Source organism: Theobroma cacao, chromosome 7 (genome assembly GCF_053813885.1).
Source record: "Theobroma cacao isolate CCN51 chromosome 7, ASM5381388v1, whole genome shotgun sequence".
NCBI classification, from domain to species: domain Eukaryota; kingdom Viridiplantae; phylum Streptophyta; class Magnoliopsida; order Malvales; family Malvaceae; genus Theobroma; species Theobroma cacao.
Window position 1 is genome coordinate 3,086,655 of NC_142645.1, and position 16,299 is coordinate 3,102,953.

The 16,299-nt window shown below is 34.0% G+C and overlaps 4 pseudogenes across 2 annotated transcripts; all 4 read right to left on the bottom strand.

Annotated features, from left to right (window-relative positions):
* Positions 1-1,607: 1,607 nt before the first annotated feature.
* Positions 1,608-2,764, bottom strand: LOC148761443 ((+)-delta-cadinene synthase isozyme XC14-like; annotated as a pseudogene).
* Positions 2,765-3,791: 1,027 nt separating this feature from the next.
* Positions 3,792-6,881, bottom strand: LOC148761444 ((+)-delta-cadinene synthase isozyme A-like; annotated as a pseudogene).
* Positions 6,882-8,191: 1,310 nt separating this feature from the next.
* On the bottom strand, positions 8,192-10,719 carry LOC18593679 ((+)-delta-cadinene synthase isozyme A-like; annotated as a pseudogene). The gene is made up of 7 exons (XR_016027478.1): positions 10,585-10,719; positions 10,197-10,454; positions 9,595-9,970; positions 9,295-9,513; positions 9,083-9,221; positions 8,725-8,973; positions 8,192-8,609 (listed from the first exon to the last, which is right to left on the bottom strand). The product of XR_016027478.1 is annotated as a (+)-delta-cadinene synthase isozyme A-like (transcript).
* A 4,188-nt stretch (positions 10,720-14,907) lies between these two features.
* LOC18593680 ((+)-delta-cadinene synthase isozyme A-like) lies at positions 14,908-16,239 on the bottom strand (annotated as a pseudogene). Its single transcript, XR_016027586.1, has 3 exons — positions 16,120-16,239; positions 15,789-16,037; positions 14,908-15,550 (listed from the first exon to the last, which is right to left on the bottom strand). The product of XR_016027586.1 is annotated as a (+)-delta-cadinene synthase isozyme A-like (transcript).
* Positions 16,240-16,299: the final 60 nt, after the last annotated feature.

Sequence of the window (16,299 nt, forward strand, 5' to 3'; positions counted from 1 at the left end):
ATATATATATATATATATATTCTTTATTTTATCATATGTAAATTAAGTGACAAAGATATATTTTATTAATAAATTTCTTTTTTTGCTCAATCAAGTTAATTTTATTGATACACATCTCATTGCAATGAGATGATTACACAGTCAACTTCAGTATACAACACCACAGTAGCAGTACAAATTAAGCATTAACTCTAAGTGGTCAGGAAATAAACGGGGAAACGAAGAAAAACAAAAGCCTAACGACCTTCACTCGAGGACTTCCCAACCTACCGCATTGCCACCAAATTAATTAATAATAGTTATCTGCAATAGCTCTTTCCATATTAAAATCCAATAACATTTTCTTTATTGTATTTAAAAAATTAAAACTAAGTACTCTACAATTCACAAACTATAATAAGTTCATAGGATCAAGATTTTGAAAGGAAAAAAGAAGCTTTTCTAAGCATAATAAGCTCAAACAGCAGCAGCAGGAGCCAACCAATCCATTATCTGATTTGAAATAATTAGCCATAGAAGAAAGAATGGTTTGAAAGAGTTGTGAAAAGGAGAACATCCAATGAGATTTTTAGAAAGTGTTAGACTCATTGACTATAACAAAATGGAACAGGTTGAAAATTGCAGTTCCGGTTTACACAAATTCGAGCCATTAGGTTGATGGGCCTAATCATTCAATGGAAAGACATAATTCTTCATGCCAACAAAGAGCTTAACTCATCATTGCTCTTGAATTTAACACCCTTGGAGCTGGTGAAATTACCTGAATTAAGGTATATATGGAATGTGCTCAGCCTTTGGATCATCAGCTGCCGATGTCTCAATGTTGTACAAAGTAAAAGGTTGTCCCAAACTGATGTCTCCATTCTCATCATTTGATCTTGAATGCTTATCTCGACTAGAAACCCTCCTGATCCAGGGCTTATATGCATTTTTATAGTGCTATACATTTTTGTTGTGCAACTTACAAATATCGAGTCCCCATAGACCGAAAAAGGCAAACCTCAAAAAAGGGTGATCATATGATCATGCATGGATGGGGTCATACACTCACACTCATGTGATCATGTCTTGATTTTGAGCCTTTTTTTTTTTGTCACTTTCTTGTGATCTTTATCTTGTGAGCATCTCTTTTATGCTATTCTCATTTTCCTTTTGATGTATGGAACAGTTGAAATTTTATTCATAACAGAGAAAATATACCAGTAAAATGAAAATAAATTAATAAGGATGACGAAATAAAAATATAATATATTATTTTATTATTACATTGAAAAACTCTGACAATCTATCAAAAGATTTTAAATTCAAGACAGCTTGGACAATTTTGCTTCTTAATACTTATTCCATATCAAATTCTTCTTCAAATTGCGAATTGGATCAATCAGCAATGAAGTGATTCCACCCTTTGCAACTTCTCCAGCGTGTGTATCCAGCTCCTTCCTAGTAAAGGAAATCCATCACCCTTGCAAGATTGAGAATCCATGTGAGGGCCGGCATTGGAACCCCAGCAGGTGGCCTTGCCAATTCCTGATTTATATCCTTCCAAGCATTCTCAATTTGCTTGTTCAACCCATTGCATACCTTTTCTTCTGAAAACCCATGTTGCTTCATGTAGCATTCAATTTCCAAAAGCAACCTTCCACCAATCTATCTCTTGCAAAAGGTAGTTTTCTCTTGAAGTCTAAATCTTTCCACCACCTGAAATAAAACCATTAGCACAACTATATTTCTTTATTATTCATAAAGCAATTCATATATAACGATTAAGGAGTTAATCACCTAGAGATCTTGCTTAGCTCTTCCTTTTGCAGATTTTGTACTTTGCTGAAATCCAACTTGGCAAACTTCAGTAACGTTTTGTCATGTGAACCATCTTCTTGATATATGGAAATGAATCTCCTAGCTTCCAACATTGGCAATCCCTTGCGGATGGGCCATCTTCGGGCAAGGGAGACTAGTGCTGAAAGGGGATACTGATCTATGCTAGTTTCTGCAAACTCTAGATGAGTGGTGGTGAAAGCAAGTGCTTCTTCTAATATATGTTCTCCATGCATACGAATATGAGCAGCTTCGTATTATTCTAGCAAGCCTTCCACGTCATTTTTCAATGACACCTTGAAGTGTCTTTTGTCATCTTTGAACTTGTTGAATGTTTCTTCTCAATCAAGGAAAAGTATTAAATTCAATACTTAATCAACATGTAGTGATTAAATGGTTGCAAAACAAAGGCTTTCCATAGTGGACATTAAACCCATGGTCTCTTAGCAATCAAAATCGAAGAGATGTAATGCAGAGATCATTGCCATCACCATTGCAATCACGATGTATACTTTCTAAAACATCTTCGATGTCTTTCTCAAAACGATAAGCCACACCTAAGCGTTGGACTGCATCAATTAGGTGCAACTTTTGGGATGGTTTATCCATAGGTGTGGTGAGCATTCTCTATACTTCTTGCTTCAACTCTTCTAATTGTAGTTGAGTTGTAGCATCCATATTCTTTGAAAGAGCAAAAATTTGTAATTAAGTAGTAACTAATAAATTATTATGAATGAAAGCATAATCTAAAGAGTTATCAAGGGTTCAAGTAATTGAAAACCATTTAATTAAAAAAAAAAAAGTAGTATACCATTTCAGGACATGTGAGGAAAAGATCTCCCCAAATGCTAGGAGGGAAATTGTCCAGGTGATGATTCTCATTGGACTTTGCATTATGATCATCAGGGGAAGTAGAAGCTGGTTTTGAGCAATGTTTCGAGGACATTTCTTTTTTTACTAACTTGTGCAAGTAGTGAGGATCTTTGCACTAGTTGTTGTGTTTATATTCAAGGTAAAAACAATCGAATCACAGGTCCCTGAAGAAGAATGTTTTGATACCATGTAGAAATTTTGAAAGCTATCACAGGAAAAGAACTTAGAGAAAAAGAAGGAAAAATAAAGCAAAAGAAGTTTTAAAAATCTGGGGGAATCGGCTCACAACTCTTTCATTCCATTTTTCAATATATATATCTCCTACATGTATGGAACATATTCTAAGCTTAGATGTAGCCTCGGCATTCCAAAAACCAGTTCAGCACTAAGAAATAAAGCTTAGGTGTCTGTGCTTAGTAACCAACCGGAAAAAGACAAAAAAGGAGAAAACGGCTTAACAGCCTTACAAACCAACCAAAACGACAAAAAAAAAAATGTGTATGAGGTAAGGAGACTAAAGCACTTGCTAAACGACATTTTAGGCAAGCGTTTCACACTTCGAAAAAACAAACAAAATATAAAACGACGTCATTTTGCCGCCTATCAGCGACTTTCTTCAAATGCAGTTTCTTCCCGCCAAGCTAAGCTTCAACCAGTTAAAGACATTTTTGAACCGATTAAAGAGTTTCTGTTTCACCACTTCAACCTTTAACCAGTTAATGATACTTCTTAATCAATTAAAGAGTTTCTGTCTAACTAGTTAAATATCATTTTCAACACAACCACCTGCTAACAAATTAACAACTAAGATAACAATCAGTGCAATAGTTTTCTGTTATACTGCAAGAATGAACACTAGTTTGTAGTGAGGTACAAAGGCAGTAAGCTAATAGAAAAAACAGAGGGAAGAAGAGCTGAAAAAGAAGGGAACGAACACAGTGAATTTTCATTAATACAACACTCCATAAGCAGTAAAACACTTCAATACATGATTCAAACACAACATCATTAACTTTTCTGCTGTACTCTCACAGACTGCAGAAGGCACACTTCATGTTTGTAAATGCATAGGCTGCATGTCATTGTCACAAAATAAACAACTAGTCAACTATAAAAATAACTGAAACAAGCATGTGTAGGGGTGCATAAGGTTGAGTCATGCAAATCTCACTCTCAACACAATACTTTGTATAAAGGAAGCAGCTCCAAGATCTAAATCTAAGTGGGACTAGATCAAGCAGCAATGAAGTGATGCAACTTTTTGTAGCTTTGCCAACATATGTGTAACCATCTCCTTCTTTGTAAAGGACATCCATCACCCGTGCAAGGTTAAGACTACGATTGAGAACAGGTGTTGGCATTTCTGTTGGTTTCAGGAACTCTTTGTTTATATCTTTCCAGGAACTCTCGATATGCTTGTTGAACTCATCGTATGCCTTTTGCACTGATACGTCATATTGTTGCATGTAACATTCTATGGCTGAGCATTCGTCTTCTCTCCTATGGTTAAACTACCACCCATCGAAAAAAAATTTTATGTTATTAGAAACTCTTATGAAGGGTAGATAAGCTGCTCATCCTGTCGAAGGCTTAAATTCAGGAAAGTGTTAATATAAAATTACTGATACTTGAATTCAAAACCTTTTTTTTTTTTTTTTGAAAAGATGGAGTATTGTTAACAAGTAAACGGGTGAAGATCACCCCTCTTACATCAGAAGCCACTGGAACAAAAAAACCATGGCATCCCCACATCCTCAAAAATTGGGACACAAGCTCCACACCAGCAAAAGTCAAGAGAAAGAGCACAACACAGGCAAAAAACCTCTTATTGTTAAGACAAACGAACTAATTGTTTTGAATTAACCTCTCTCTGATGTATGAAGACCTTTTAACACATTAGAAATCAATTTCTTTGATCATAGTAGTATACCTTGTGTTCAGCAATGTCATCCATGAACCTGCAAATTATTGTGGAAGCTCTGATGATCTTAGGGTCATTAACTGCCCAATTAAAGGTCTCTTGGGTTACAACATCTCCCATGCCTACGAACGCTGTGATAGCAAGCATACCATAGCCAGAGGTAAGCAATGCATTAGCCTTATACTGCTCGAATGTTGGTTTGTAATTTTCATGCATCCATTTGGCTTCAAGAAGGTAAGCTTGAGCAAGTCGTATCGCCTGGGGCATGAAAATCCAACAACTATTAGTAATATTTCTCATGTTTATATGAAATCAATGGGGTAATTGTCGATGATCATACCTCCTTTTTTGCATATTCGACACGGTATTGTTTCCCTTGCTCCAACAGTTGTTCCATTTCTTCATAAACATCTAATAGTGCCTTATAGGTTATCTTCATGTAATCCGGAAGTTGATCCATGCATTTAATATCCCACCTAACACACATTTTAAAGGTTAATTACATGTCTAATAATATTCGTTGAGGATCTGGATCATGAATTTATAAACTTGTTGAAATGGATCTGATTACCTTTCAATTGCATCTGTATAGAGTACGAGCTAATCGTATGCTCCATATGAATCATATGTATCATCTACAATTGATGCCATAGCTATTACTTTGGTCAACATCCGTCTACCAAGAGAGTATTGGGGCTCAAAGTACACTCCCATGATCCAAAAATAACCTTCAACCACCCTATCTCTTGCAAATGGTAGTTTTCCTGTAAAGTCTAAATCTTTCCACCACCTAAAACATCATACCCCATTAGCACAATTTAACCTTCAGGATTTAATTTGTGAAAGAAAAGATTCAACAAGTAAGGAAATACAGTTAGTATGAGGCTCAAACACATACCTAAAGATCTCACTGAGCTCTTTCCTATGCAAAAGTTGTAACAATTTTAAATCTATCTTTGCAAATTCCAGCAACGCTTTATTATGCGATTCATCATCTTGGTATAAGGAAATGTATCGCCTAGCTTCCACCCTTGGCAAGCCTCTTCGGATTGACTGCTTCAAAGCGTGAGCAACTTGTTCTGATAAAGGATGGTCCAAAGTTGGTGCTGCAAGAATTAGGTAAGTGGTGGCGAAAGAAATTACTTTATCAAGTATATCTTCCCCATGCACCCGCAGATAGGAAGCTTCGTAAAGTTCCAGCAATCCTCGTACGTCACTGGTCAAGGATGACTTGAAATTTCCTTTGTCATCTTTGAACTTGTTGAATACGTCTGCTCAATCACCCAAAGTCATTATCAAACATTCTTGTTAGATTAAATGGATTAAGAGTTACTAAAAACAAAGATTACAAGTCGCAAGTTTCAATATGGAGATGAGACTTCTCATACCACATGAAACATCAAATCCATGCTCTCTAAGTATTCTAAATCGAAGAGCTGTAGTGTAGAGATCATTGGCATCATTTCTGTCATGGTATATTTGTTCTAATATATTTTCAGTCTCTTTCTCAAAATGGTAATTGACACCCAACCATTGGACTGCATTGACAAGAAGCAACTTTAGGTTTAAATTATCCATAGGTGCAACAACCATCCTCCTTACTTCTTCTTTCAGTTCTTCATATCGTAGTTCAGTTGTAGTATCAATATCCTGCTCAATGATGAAAATTTCTTCTTATAAATAAAGGACTAAAAAAAATAAAATCTCTCTTCTAAATAAATTATATTAGAAAAAAATGGCTAAAAAATGCCACAAATATTAAATAGGGTATATCTTGTACTTTGATAATTTGTTTGAAAATTTTATAAACTAGTTTATGTATATACTTATCATGTAGTTAAAAATTTATTACAAATTGAGTTTTTTTTTAGTAATTAAATAGACATGTAACAAATGTGTAAATCACCTTCCTTAACATATTAACTATATCAATATTGTTGTACAATGCAATATATTTATAGGGTTAAAAAATTAAAAAAAAACTATATATTCACAAAAAATAAAAACTGTCAAGAAAATAAGAATAAATCTTATAATGTCATGAACATATTAAGTTTCATTACGTATTAGATTTCAAAATTTTCACATTATAATTATATATATAAATATCACGCACACATACACGAAGTTTTATATATACCTTAAGAGGACAATTGAGGAAAACATCTCCCCAAATGTTAGGATGAAAATCAACCTTGGGGCGATTTTGCATATAAGAGGATATGGCCTTTTGGGTTGAAGCAAGAACTGGAGAAACTTGTGAAGCCATTTCTCTCTTGATGGGGTATGCTAGTATTGGAAGCACAGAATTCAAGGGTTAATTTGGTGCCTTTGCTACTCCTTAATCAACACAGATTTGTGTGAGGCTAAGAGTGCGATTGCTACATGAATTTATAGACACAAGATTGCCCACTAAGTCAAAACAATACAACTTTAAAACGAAGAAAATTATTAACAAAACAAAAATAACATGTCATGTCTTGTGGGTCTCTTGAAGGCAGAGGCGAAGGGGGGGGGCTAGTAGGTGCCTAGCCTCCCCCTAAAATTTAAAAAAAAATATTTTGTTTTTTTCAAATTTTATAGTTTTACTTTTTATTTTAAAAAATATAATTTTATCTCTACAGACATTAAATTTCTTATTTTCATCCTCTAAATACAAAATTTTGACTCCACCACTACTTGAAGGAATCCTGAAACCAAACCATTTATTGGGAGCACTCAAGATCTAGAGTGTGCATGATCAGCTGGGCCTATTGTATTTACAGAATAGTGTTGCACTTGAGTTGAGGCCTATGGGGATTTTGAGCTGTACATCAGGGCAGGCTAGACCTTGCAATGCAAGGATTAATTAAGGATGCTTGAATGGGTGAAAGCTGTATTTTCACTTGTCTTCTGTAACTTTCTACCCTCAAATACAAATATTCACTTTCCAAAAAAGGAAGCTTGCTGCAACAGTGTGGTCCAAATAAACAAGTATTAAAAGAGATGGCAACTAATTAATGCATCAAAATTGTCCAAACAAATATTAAAAGAGTTGGCAACTAATTAATGCTTCAAAAATATCGACGAGTGATTCCTATTTTTATTAGGACATGTTTGCTATATTTAAAATTTCCTTGAATAATTAAAATTCTGAAACTTTATTTTAAATATTTTAAATTCAAAATATATGAAAGAGGTGATGAAATTCATTGAACGAAGAGAACTACGTCTTGATCTACAACTCAAGTTTAATGAACATTTTTCATTATTAAAAGAAAGGCATATTGTTTTTTTAAAAAAAAAATTGAATTATTTAAGAAAATTTAAATAAACTATTATTTTTTATTACATTTAATTAATTTTTTATATTTTTATTTTGAGTCAAATAAATTTTTATTACTAAGAGTTAACAAATTACCATTTATCAAAATATCACTTTTTATTTTATACTCATAAGATGTTCATGTGGAAGGTGAAAATTTTGTCATGATCATGTCATTATTGTTGGAACGCAACTGGCAAATCCTGCAATAGCATTGTTATTAAGAACAGACAAATTGGTTGAATTTTCCAACATACATGACTTTTTGGCTTTTTGTTTCTTTTATTTTCCAACATGAGATTATGTCTCATTCATTTTATTTGAAAATGTCCAACAAGCCACATTATGAAATGTGAACAACTCCACTTCTTATTTATTCGGTACCAAATTCTTCTTCAAGTTGAAATGGGGTCAATCAGCAATGAAGTGATTCCACCCTTTGCTGCTTCTCCAACGTGGGTGTATCCATCTCCTTCCTTGTAAAGGAAATCCATCACCCTTGCAAGATTGAGAATCCGTGTGAGGGCCGGCATTGGAACCCCAGCTGGTGGCCTTACCAATTCCTGATTTATATCCTTCCAAGCATTCTCGATTTGCTTGTTCACCTCATTGCATGCCTTTTCTTCTGGAAACCCCATGTTGCTTCATGTAGCATTCAATGGCCGAAGCAACATGCCCTCTCTCTTGCTCAAACTGCAATAGTAAAATTAATTTATAAATAAATATGTAGGTGTGATTGATAAAATGTATGATGCTAGTCTCATTTATGATTGAATTATATGCTATATTTCAGCATATAATTTTTTACCTTGTGTGAAACAATGTCGTCCATGAGGCGGGCAATCATTGAAGAAGCTCTAACAATCTTAGGATTGTTAGATGCCCAATCAAAGATCTCTTTGGTCACAATGTCTCCCATTCCAACAAAAGATGTGATTGCAACCATGATGTAGCCAGAAGATACTAATCCGTTGGTCATGTACTCCTCCACCGTTGGCACGTAGTTTTCATGGTACCATTTAGCCTCCACAAAATAAGCTTGAGATAATTGTTTCATCTAGGAAATGACCAAAGCCAAAGAGGGTATATTATCAGCTTTTGTGGAGCTAATAATCTTTATTTATTTCATGAAAATCTTAAATGAGATGGGGATAGTGTCAATTTACTGCTTCTTTCGCGTATTGGACACAAAATGTTTTTCCTTGCTTTGCCATCACTTCCTCCATTTCTCCATAAACGTCTAAGAGTGCCTTGTAGAGCAATTTCATGTATGCTGGGAGTCGGTCCATACAGTTAATATCCCACCTGAAAATTCAATCAAATTCTAATATTGAAGTTATCGAAGAAGTTAATTGCAATGTAGTTATATATTGCTGACCTCTCAATTGCATTGGTAAAGAGCTGAAGCTCTTCAAATGTGCCATAAGCATCATATATATCATCAATAGTTGATGCCATGACTATTGCTTTTGTCAATATCTGTCTAGCCAAGGAGTATTGAGGCTCAAAGTACACTCCCAATATCCAAAAGTAACCTTCAACTAATCTATCTCTTGCAAAAGGTAGCTTTCTCTTGAAGTCTAAATCTTTCCACCACCTGAATTAAAACCATTAGCACAACCATAGTTTTTTATTATTCATAAAGCAATTCATATATAAGGATTACGGAGTTAAGCACCTAGAAATCTTGCTTAGCTCTTCCTTGTGCAGATTTTGTACTAAGTTGAAATCCAACTTGGCAAACTTCAGTAACGTTTTGTCATGTGAACCATCTTCTTGATATATGGAAATGAATCTCCTAGCTTCCAACCTTGGCAATCCTTTGTGGATGGGCCGTTTTCGGGCACGGGAGACTAGTGCTGAAAGGGGATACTGATCTATGCTAGTTTCTGCAAACTCTAGATGAGTGGTGGTGAAAGCAAGTGCTTCTTCCAATATATGTTCTCCATGCATACGCATATGAGCAGCTTCGTATAATTCTAGCAAGCCTTTCACGTCACTTTTCAAGGACACCATGAAGTTTCCTTTGTCATCTTTGAACTTGTTAAATGTTTCTGCTCAATCAAGGGAAAGTATTAAATTCAATACTTAATACAGCATGTGGCAATTAAATGTTTTTGAAATCTCACCAAAGTATTACTTTTCGATTACTTAATCGTTAAAAGATAATCGAATCCCTCTCTTGACATTGCACATCACCTTATCTTAACCAGGTGGAATATTCACATCAACTGTTATTTATTCAACATTTATAAAGTTTTAAAACAAATTAAGGCTTACCACACTGGACATCAAAGCCATGCTTAGCAATCGAAATCGAAGAGATGTAACGTAGATATCATTGCCATCACTATTGCAGTCACCATATATAGTTTCTAAAGCATCTTCTATCTCTTTCTCAAAATGGTAAGCCACACCTAAGCGTTGGACTGCATCGATTAAGTGCAACTTTTGGGATGGTTTATCCATAGGTGTGGTGAGCATTCTCCGTACTTCTTGCTTCAATTCTTCTTGTAGTTGAGTTGTAGCATCCATATTCTTTGAAAGAGCAAAAATTTGTGAAAGCATAATCTAAAGAGTTTTTAAGAGTTCAAATAATTGAAAACCATGTAATTTTTTTAAAAAAAATTGGTGTGGGGGGGGGGGGGAGAGGGGAAGTATAGTATACCTTTTCCGGACATGTGAGGAAAAGATCTCCCCAAATGCTAGGAGGGAAATTGGCCGACTGACGATTCTCATTGGACTTGGCATTATGATCATCAGAGGAAGTAGAAGCAGATTTTGAACAAAGTTTCGAGGACATTTCTTTTTTTACTAACTTGTGCAAGTAGTGAAGATCTTTGCAATAGTTGTTGTGTTTATATAGGCTTAGATGAGACCTTCATTAATTACAACGGTCAAGCAATTATTAATTCTCGATAGCAACGTGAATGGATTATTATTATATGGATACCCACGGATATCTGACCTGGTAACATAATAACTTGTGCAAGCAGTAAGTAGACATAAATGAGATCTTAATCAATTACAACGGCCAGCCAAATATTAATTCCCGATGTAATCAACCCAACCACACCTGTGCTTCCGAAGACAATGTACCAACTCATTTACAAAACAAAAGCCATTACCATGACCAGTCAAAGCCCCAATGCAAACACAGCCATCAGACAGAAATAACTGACCAACACAAACACAATGGTCAAAATATTCATATCCCAGCCAGTAATAACCCAAGAGATCATCCTGCTGTTTGTGCACTCCAACTTTGGCAAGAGCACCTCATGCATATGTGTAAATTCGGATCGAAATATCATTTCAAACAAATATTTTAAAAAATTTTTAAAAATTTCAAACAACGTGGTTTAGGATATGGTATGCAGGTGTGAGTCTCTTGTCCCTTTCTGGCATTAGAATGCAGTCAGACATGCTTTGTCAGTTGCCTTCCAGAAAAGTATGCATGAAATTAACATCACCCATGGTTTTAATCAAACAATCTATTTCTGTAAATAAATGTGGGACTAGAAGCAACTAAAATCAAACATGATAATCAGCATTTAATCAAATTAAGACAATCTTGTTAAAGTGGATGTTACAGTTTTGTACCATATGCAACATAAATAGTACGATAAATTAGTATTTAGGTTGATGTTTGGCTATTTTTTGATGCATTGGTTTTGATCAAATTGAATGATTTGATTTCTCGGAGGAAAAATTAATTAATTCATTGACCTTTTGATTTGAATGAAATTTATATATACTTAGTGTAAACAGAAATTAAATAAAATTCAGAGTCAGATAAATTGTTTAATCTTTCAAATTAATTGAAATAAGATGTATTTCAATTTTCAAAGAATCGTGTATTTGAAATTAATATTATAAGAAATTATAAAAAAAAAAGGTAAAATACTCGCACCCTTTAAGTTTTAATCAAAATTATTAGCGAGTTCATTAGTTTTTGAAATGAACACTCTGTTTCAAACAAATATTTTTCGCTAGACACATAAGTTCAGCCATTAGTCAATCATTAATGTTTCCATTAGTTTGATCACATGATAATATTGAAAGGATAATTTTACTCTTTATTAATTTTAAAAATTATTATTATATAATTTTTATTATTTTTTTATTAATTTGTTATTAATTTTAAAAAATATAGGGGAACGCTGGTCTATGCTTCCTCCCTCCCTTGGGGAGTTGGCCTATTTTTTTTTCAAAAAAAATTATATAATAATGATTTTTTAAATTCATAAAGAAAAAAAGCATTTTAGTCTTTTTATATTGCATGTTAACGGCGTTTACACTTTTGGACGAAGTGTCTATTTTAAAAATTAATGAATCCGCTTGGAATTTCAATTAAAATTTAGAAAGGAGAGGGTATTTTATCGCAAAAAAAAAGGTATTTTAGTCTTTTTATATTACCTATTAACGGTGTTTACACTTTTAAGACGAAGTGTCTATTTCAAAAATTACTGAATACGCTTGAAATTTCAATTAAAATTTAAAAAGTGGAGATATTTTATCCTAAAAAAAATTCGAAAGTCACAACACTCACTTTAAAAATAGATAAATCTTTCAACTGAATCAATTATCATATCGATAGATTAGTTACATAATTAGTTCAATGAATTGTTTGTTTAAAAAATTGAGGTCATTTTCCCAAGAAGGCAAATATGAATTGAACATGTATGATAGAATCACTTTTTTTACTTCTCCGTTATTGACCGCAGTTGCTATCTTAAAAAAAATTCGAAAGTCACAACACCAACTTTCAAAATAGATAAATTTTTTAACTGAATCAATTATCATATCGATAAATCAGTTACATAATAAGTTCAATGAATTGTTTGATTAAAAAATTGAAGTCATTTTCCCAAGAAGGCAAATATGAATTGAACATGTATGATAGAATCACTTTTTTTACTTTTCCGTTGTTGACCGCAGTTGCTATCTTAAAAAAATTTCGAAAGTCACAACACCAACTTTCAAAATAGATAAATTTTTCAACTGAATCAATTATCATATTAATAGAGCAGTTACGTAATAAGTTCAATGAATTGTTTGATTAAAAAATTGAAGTCATTTTCCCAAGAAGGCAAATATGAATTGAACATGTATGATAGAATGACTTTTCCTACTTCATTATTGACCGCAGTTGCCATCCTTCAAACATCACGTGAATATGAAAAAAGGTAGAAACCAATTAAAAAGCAGGAGCAAAATAGAGAACAAAATGAAGATAATAGGGATCTCTTAAACCCTTTAGTCCTTCTAGCAAAGAAATTAAGCAAGAGAACTAAGATTAAAGTAACCAATCTGCTGATACTGCATGTAAGATTAAACTGCTTGCATCAATGAATAGGTGGTTGATTCTACTTTTAACTGTCCGAGATGGTTTATTGTCTAATGGAGTTTTCGTGCAAAGGGATCTCGGCTTTTCAGCTTCAATTTTATCTTGAAAAATTGGGTTTTACTTTGCATTTTATTGTCTGTGGCACATTTCTCTTGATTGTCAAACTTCACCTCTCAAAGGCTCCTGCATTATTAATGTTCAAGGGTTGGTTGGTTGATTGCAATTCATACATGTGCATGCATAGGACCAACTATAAAACCACTCATCAGAGAAGCAGGATCAGTGAAGGACAAGGAAAACAATCCAAGTCACCCCAAAGAAAAGAAAAAACCTTACAATAGATTTTCCATTCTCCATTCAGGGTAATAAAAAATAGATCAGTAGAGAATAGCCTGAAGAATGGGGTCTCAATAAATATCCAATTGTATAAATCCCCAACATGCAGTGAAGTAGGGAGAAGACTGGCATAGCTGATTACTACCACCATAGCAGAGAATAGGCCAGGCAAGATCAACCTCAGATAGTACCACATGGCAGAAAATAGCTCCAGAAAACATAGTAATAAAGATAAGATTAAACAGGAATATGCTATGCAGGTGTGAGCCTCTTGTCCCTTTCTGGCATTAGACTGTACTCAGACGTGTATTTATATATTTGTACTATATATGAAAAATAATTGAGTAAACCTTATACTTGGGGATGCATGCTTTATCAGTTGCCTTCCAAAAGAGTATGCATGAAAGTAACATCACCCATGGTTTTAATCAAACGATCTATTTCGAAATAGATTGCCAAACAAAATGTGTTGATTTTATTAAATGTGAAATATGTTGTAGTGTTCATTAAATGTGGGACTAGAATCAAACAAAATCAAATATGATAAATGACAATCTATGTTTAATCAAATTAAGACAACTTTGTTAAAGTCGATGTTACAAGTTTGTACCATATGTGACATAAACAGTAAAACGAATTAATATTTAGGTTGGTGTTTAGTTATCTTTTGGATGCATTGATTTTGATCAAATTGGATGATTTGATTTCTAGCTGGGAAAATTAATTAATTCATTGACATTTTTTATTTGGATGAAATTCATATACTTACATGTGTAAACAGACACTACGTAAAGTCCGGAGTGAATAAATTGTTCAATCTTTCAAATTAATTAGAATAAGATGTATCTCAATTTTCAAAAAATTGTGTATTTGAGATTAATATCAATAAGAAATTATAAAAAAGATTTGAAAGTTACATCACTCGCTTTCAAAACAAATGAATTTTTCAGCTAAATTGATTATTATATCGATAGATTACTTATGTAATTAGTTCAATGAATTGTTTGATTAAAAAATTGAAGTTATTTCCGCAACAATGCAAATATGAATTGAACATAGCCTGATAGAATCAATTTTCCTACTTCTCCATTATTGACCTCACTTCCTATCCTTCAAACATCATGTGAGTATGCAAGAATGTATAAACCAATTAAAAGCAGGTGCAAGAAAGAGAAAAAAAAAAAAAAACTAAGATAACAATCAACACATTGTAAAGATTTGCCACATACATACAACCACCTGAGAACAAACCAACAACTGAGATAACAATCAGCACAACAGTTTTTTGTTATACAGCTAGAATGAACACTGGTTTGCAGTGAGGTACAAAGGCAGTAAGCTAACAGAAAGAAGAGAGAGAGGAATAGCTGAAAAAGAAGACACTGAATTTTCATCAGCACTCCATAAGCAGTAAAACACTTCAATACACACTACACAGCATCATTAACTCTTTTGCTATACTCTTGCACACTGCAGAAGGCACACTTCATGCCTGTACATGCATAGGCTGCAAGTCACTATCACAAACTAAACAAAAAGTAAACTATAAAAATAACTGACACAAGCATGTGCAAGGGTGCATCAGGGTGAGTTATGCAAGTCTCAAATCTCAACCCATTACTTTGTATAGAAGAAGCAGATCCAAGAGCTAATTCAAAGAAGGACTGGATCAATCAGCAAGGAAGTGATGCCACTTTTTGCAGCTTTGCCAACATATGTGTAACCATCTCCTTCTCTATAAAGGACATCCATCAACCGTGCAAGGTTGAGACAACGATTGAGGAACTGGTGTTGGCATTTCTGTTGGTTTCAGGAACTCTTTGTTTACATCCTTCCAGGAACTCTCGATATGCTTGTTGAACTCATCGTATGCATCTTGCGCTGATACGCCATATTGTTCCATGTAACACTCTGTCACTGAGCATTGGTCTTCTCTCCTTTGGTTAAACTGCCATCCATAGAAAAAATTTCTTACGTTTTAAGAAACTCTTAGCGTGGGTAGATAAGCTGCTCATCCTGTCGAAGGCTTGAATTCAGGAAAGTGTTAATAAAAACTTGCTGATAGTCGAACTCTATACCTCTTATTGTTAAGACGAAGAACTAATTGTTTTGAATTAACCTCTCACGGGTGTATGAAGACACTTTTAACACATTAGAAATCAATTTCTTTGATCATAGTAGTATACCTTGCGTTCAGCAATGTTATCCATGAACCTGCAAATTATTGTGGAAGCTCTGATAATCTTAGGGTTATTAACTGCCCAATGAAAGGTCTCTTGGGTTGCAACATCTCCCATGCCTACGAACGCTGTGATAGCAGGCATACCATAGCCAGAGGTAAGCAATGCATTAGACTTGTACTCCTCGAATGTTGGTTTGTAATTTTCATGCGTCCATTTGGCCTCAAGAAGGTAAGCTTGAGCAAGTTGTATCGCCTGGAGCATGAAAATCCAACAACTACCAATAATATTTCTCATGTGTATATGAAATCAATGAGGTAATTGTCAATGATCGTACCTCCTTTTTGGCATATTCGATACGGTATTGTTTCCCTTGCTCCAACAGTTGTTCCATTTCTTCATAAACATCTAACAGTGCCTTATAGCTTATCTTCATGTAACCTGGGAGTTGATCCATGCATTGATTGATACATGATTTTTTTTCTAAAAAAGAATAAGATTCGAATCCCCTTTTCTT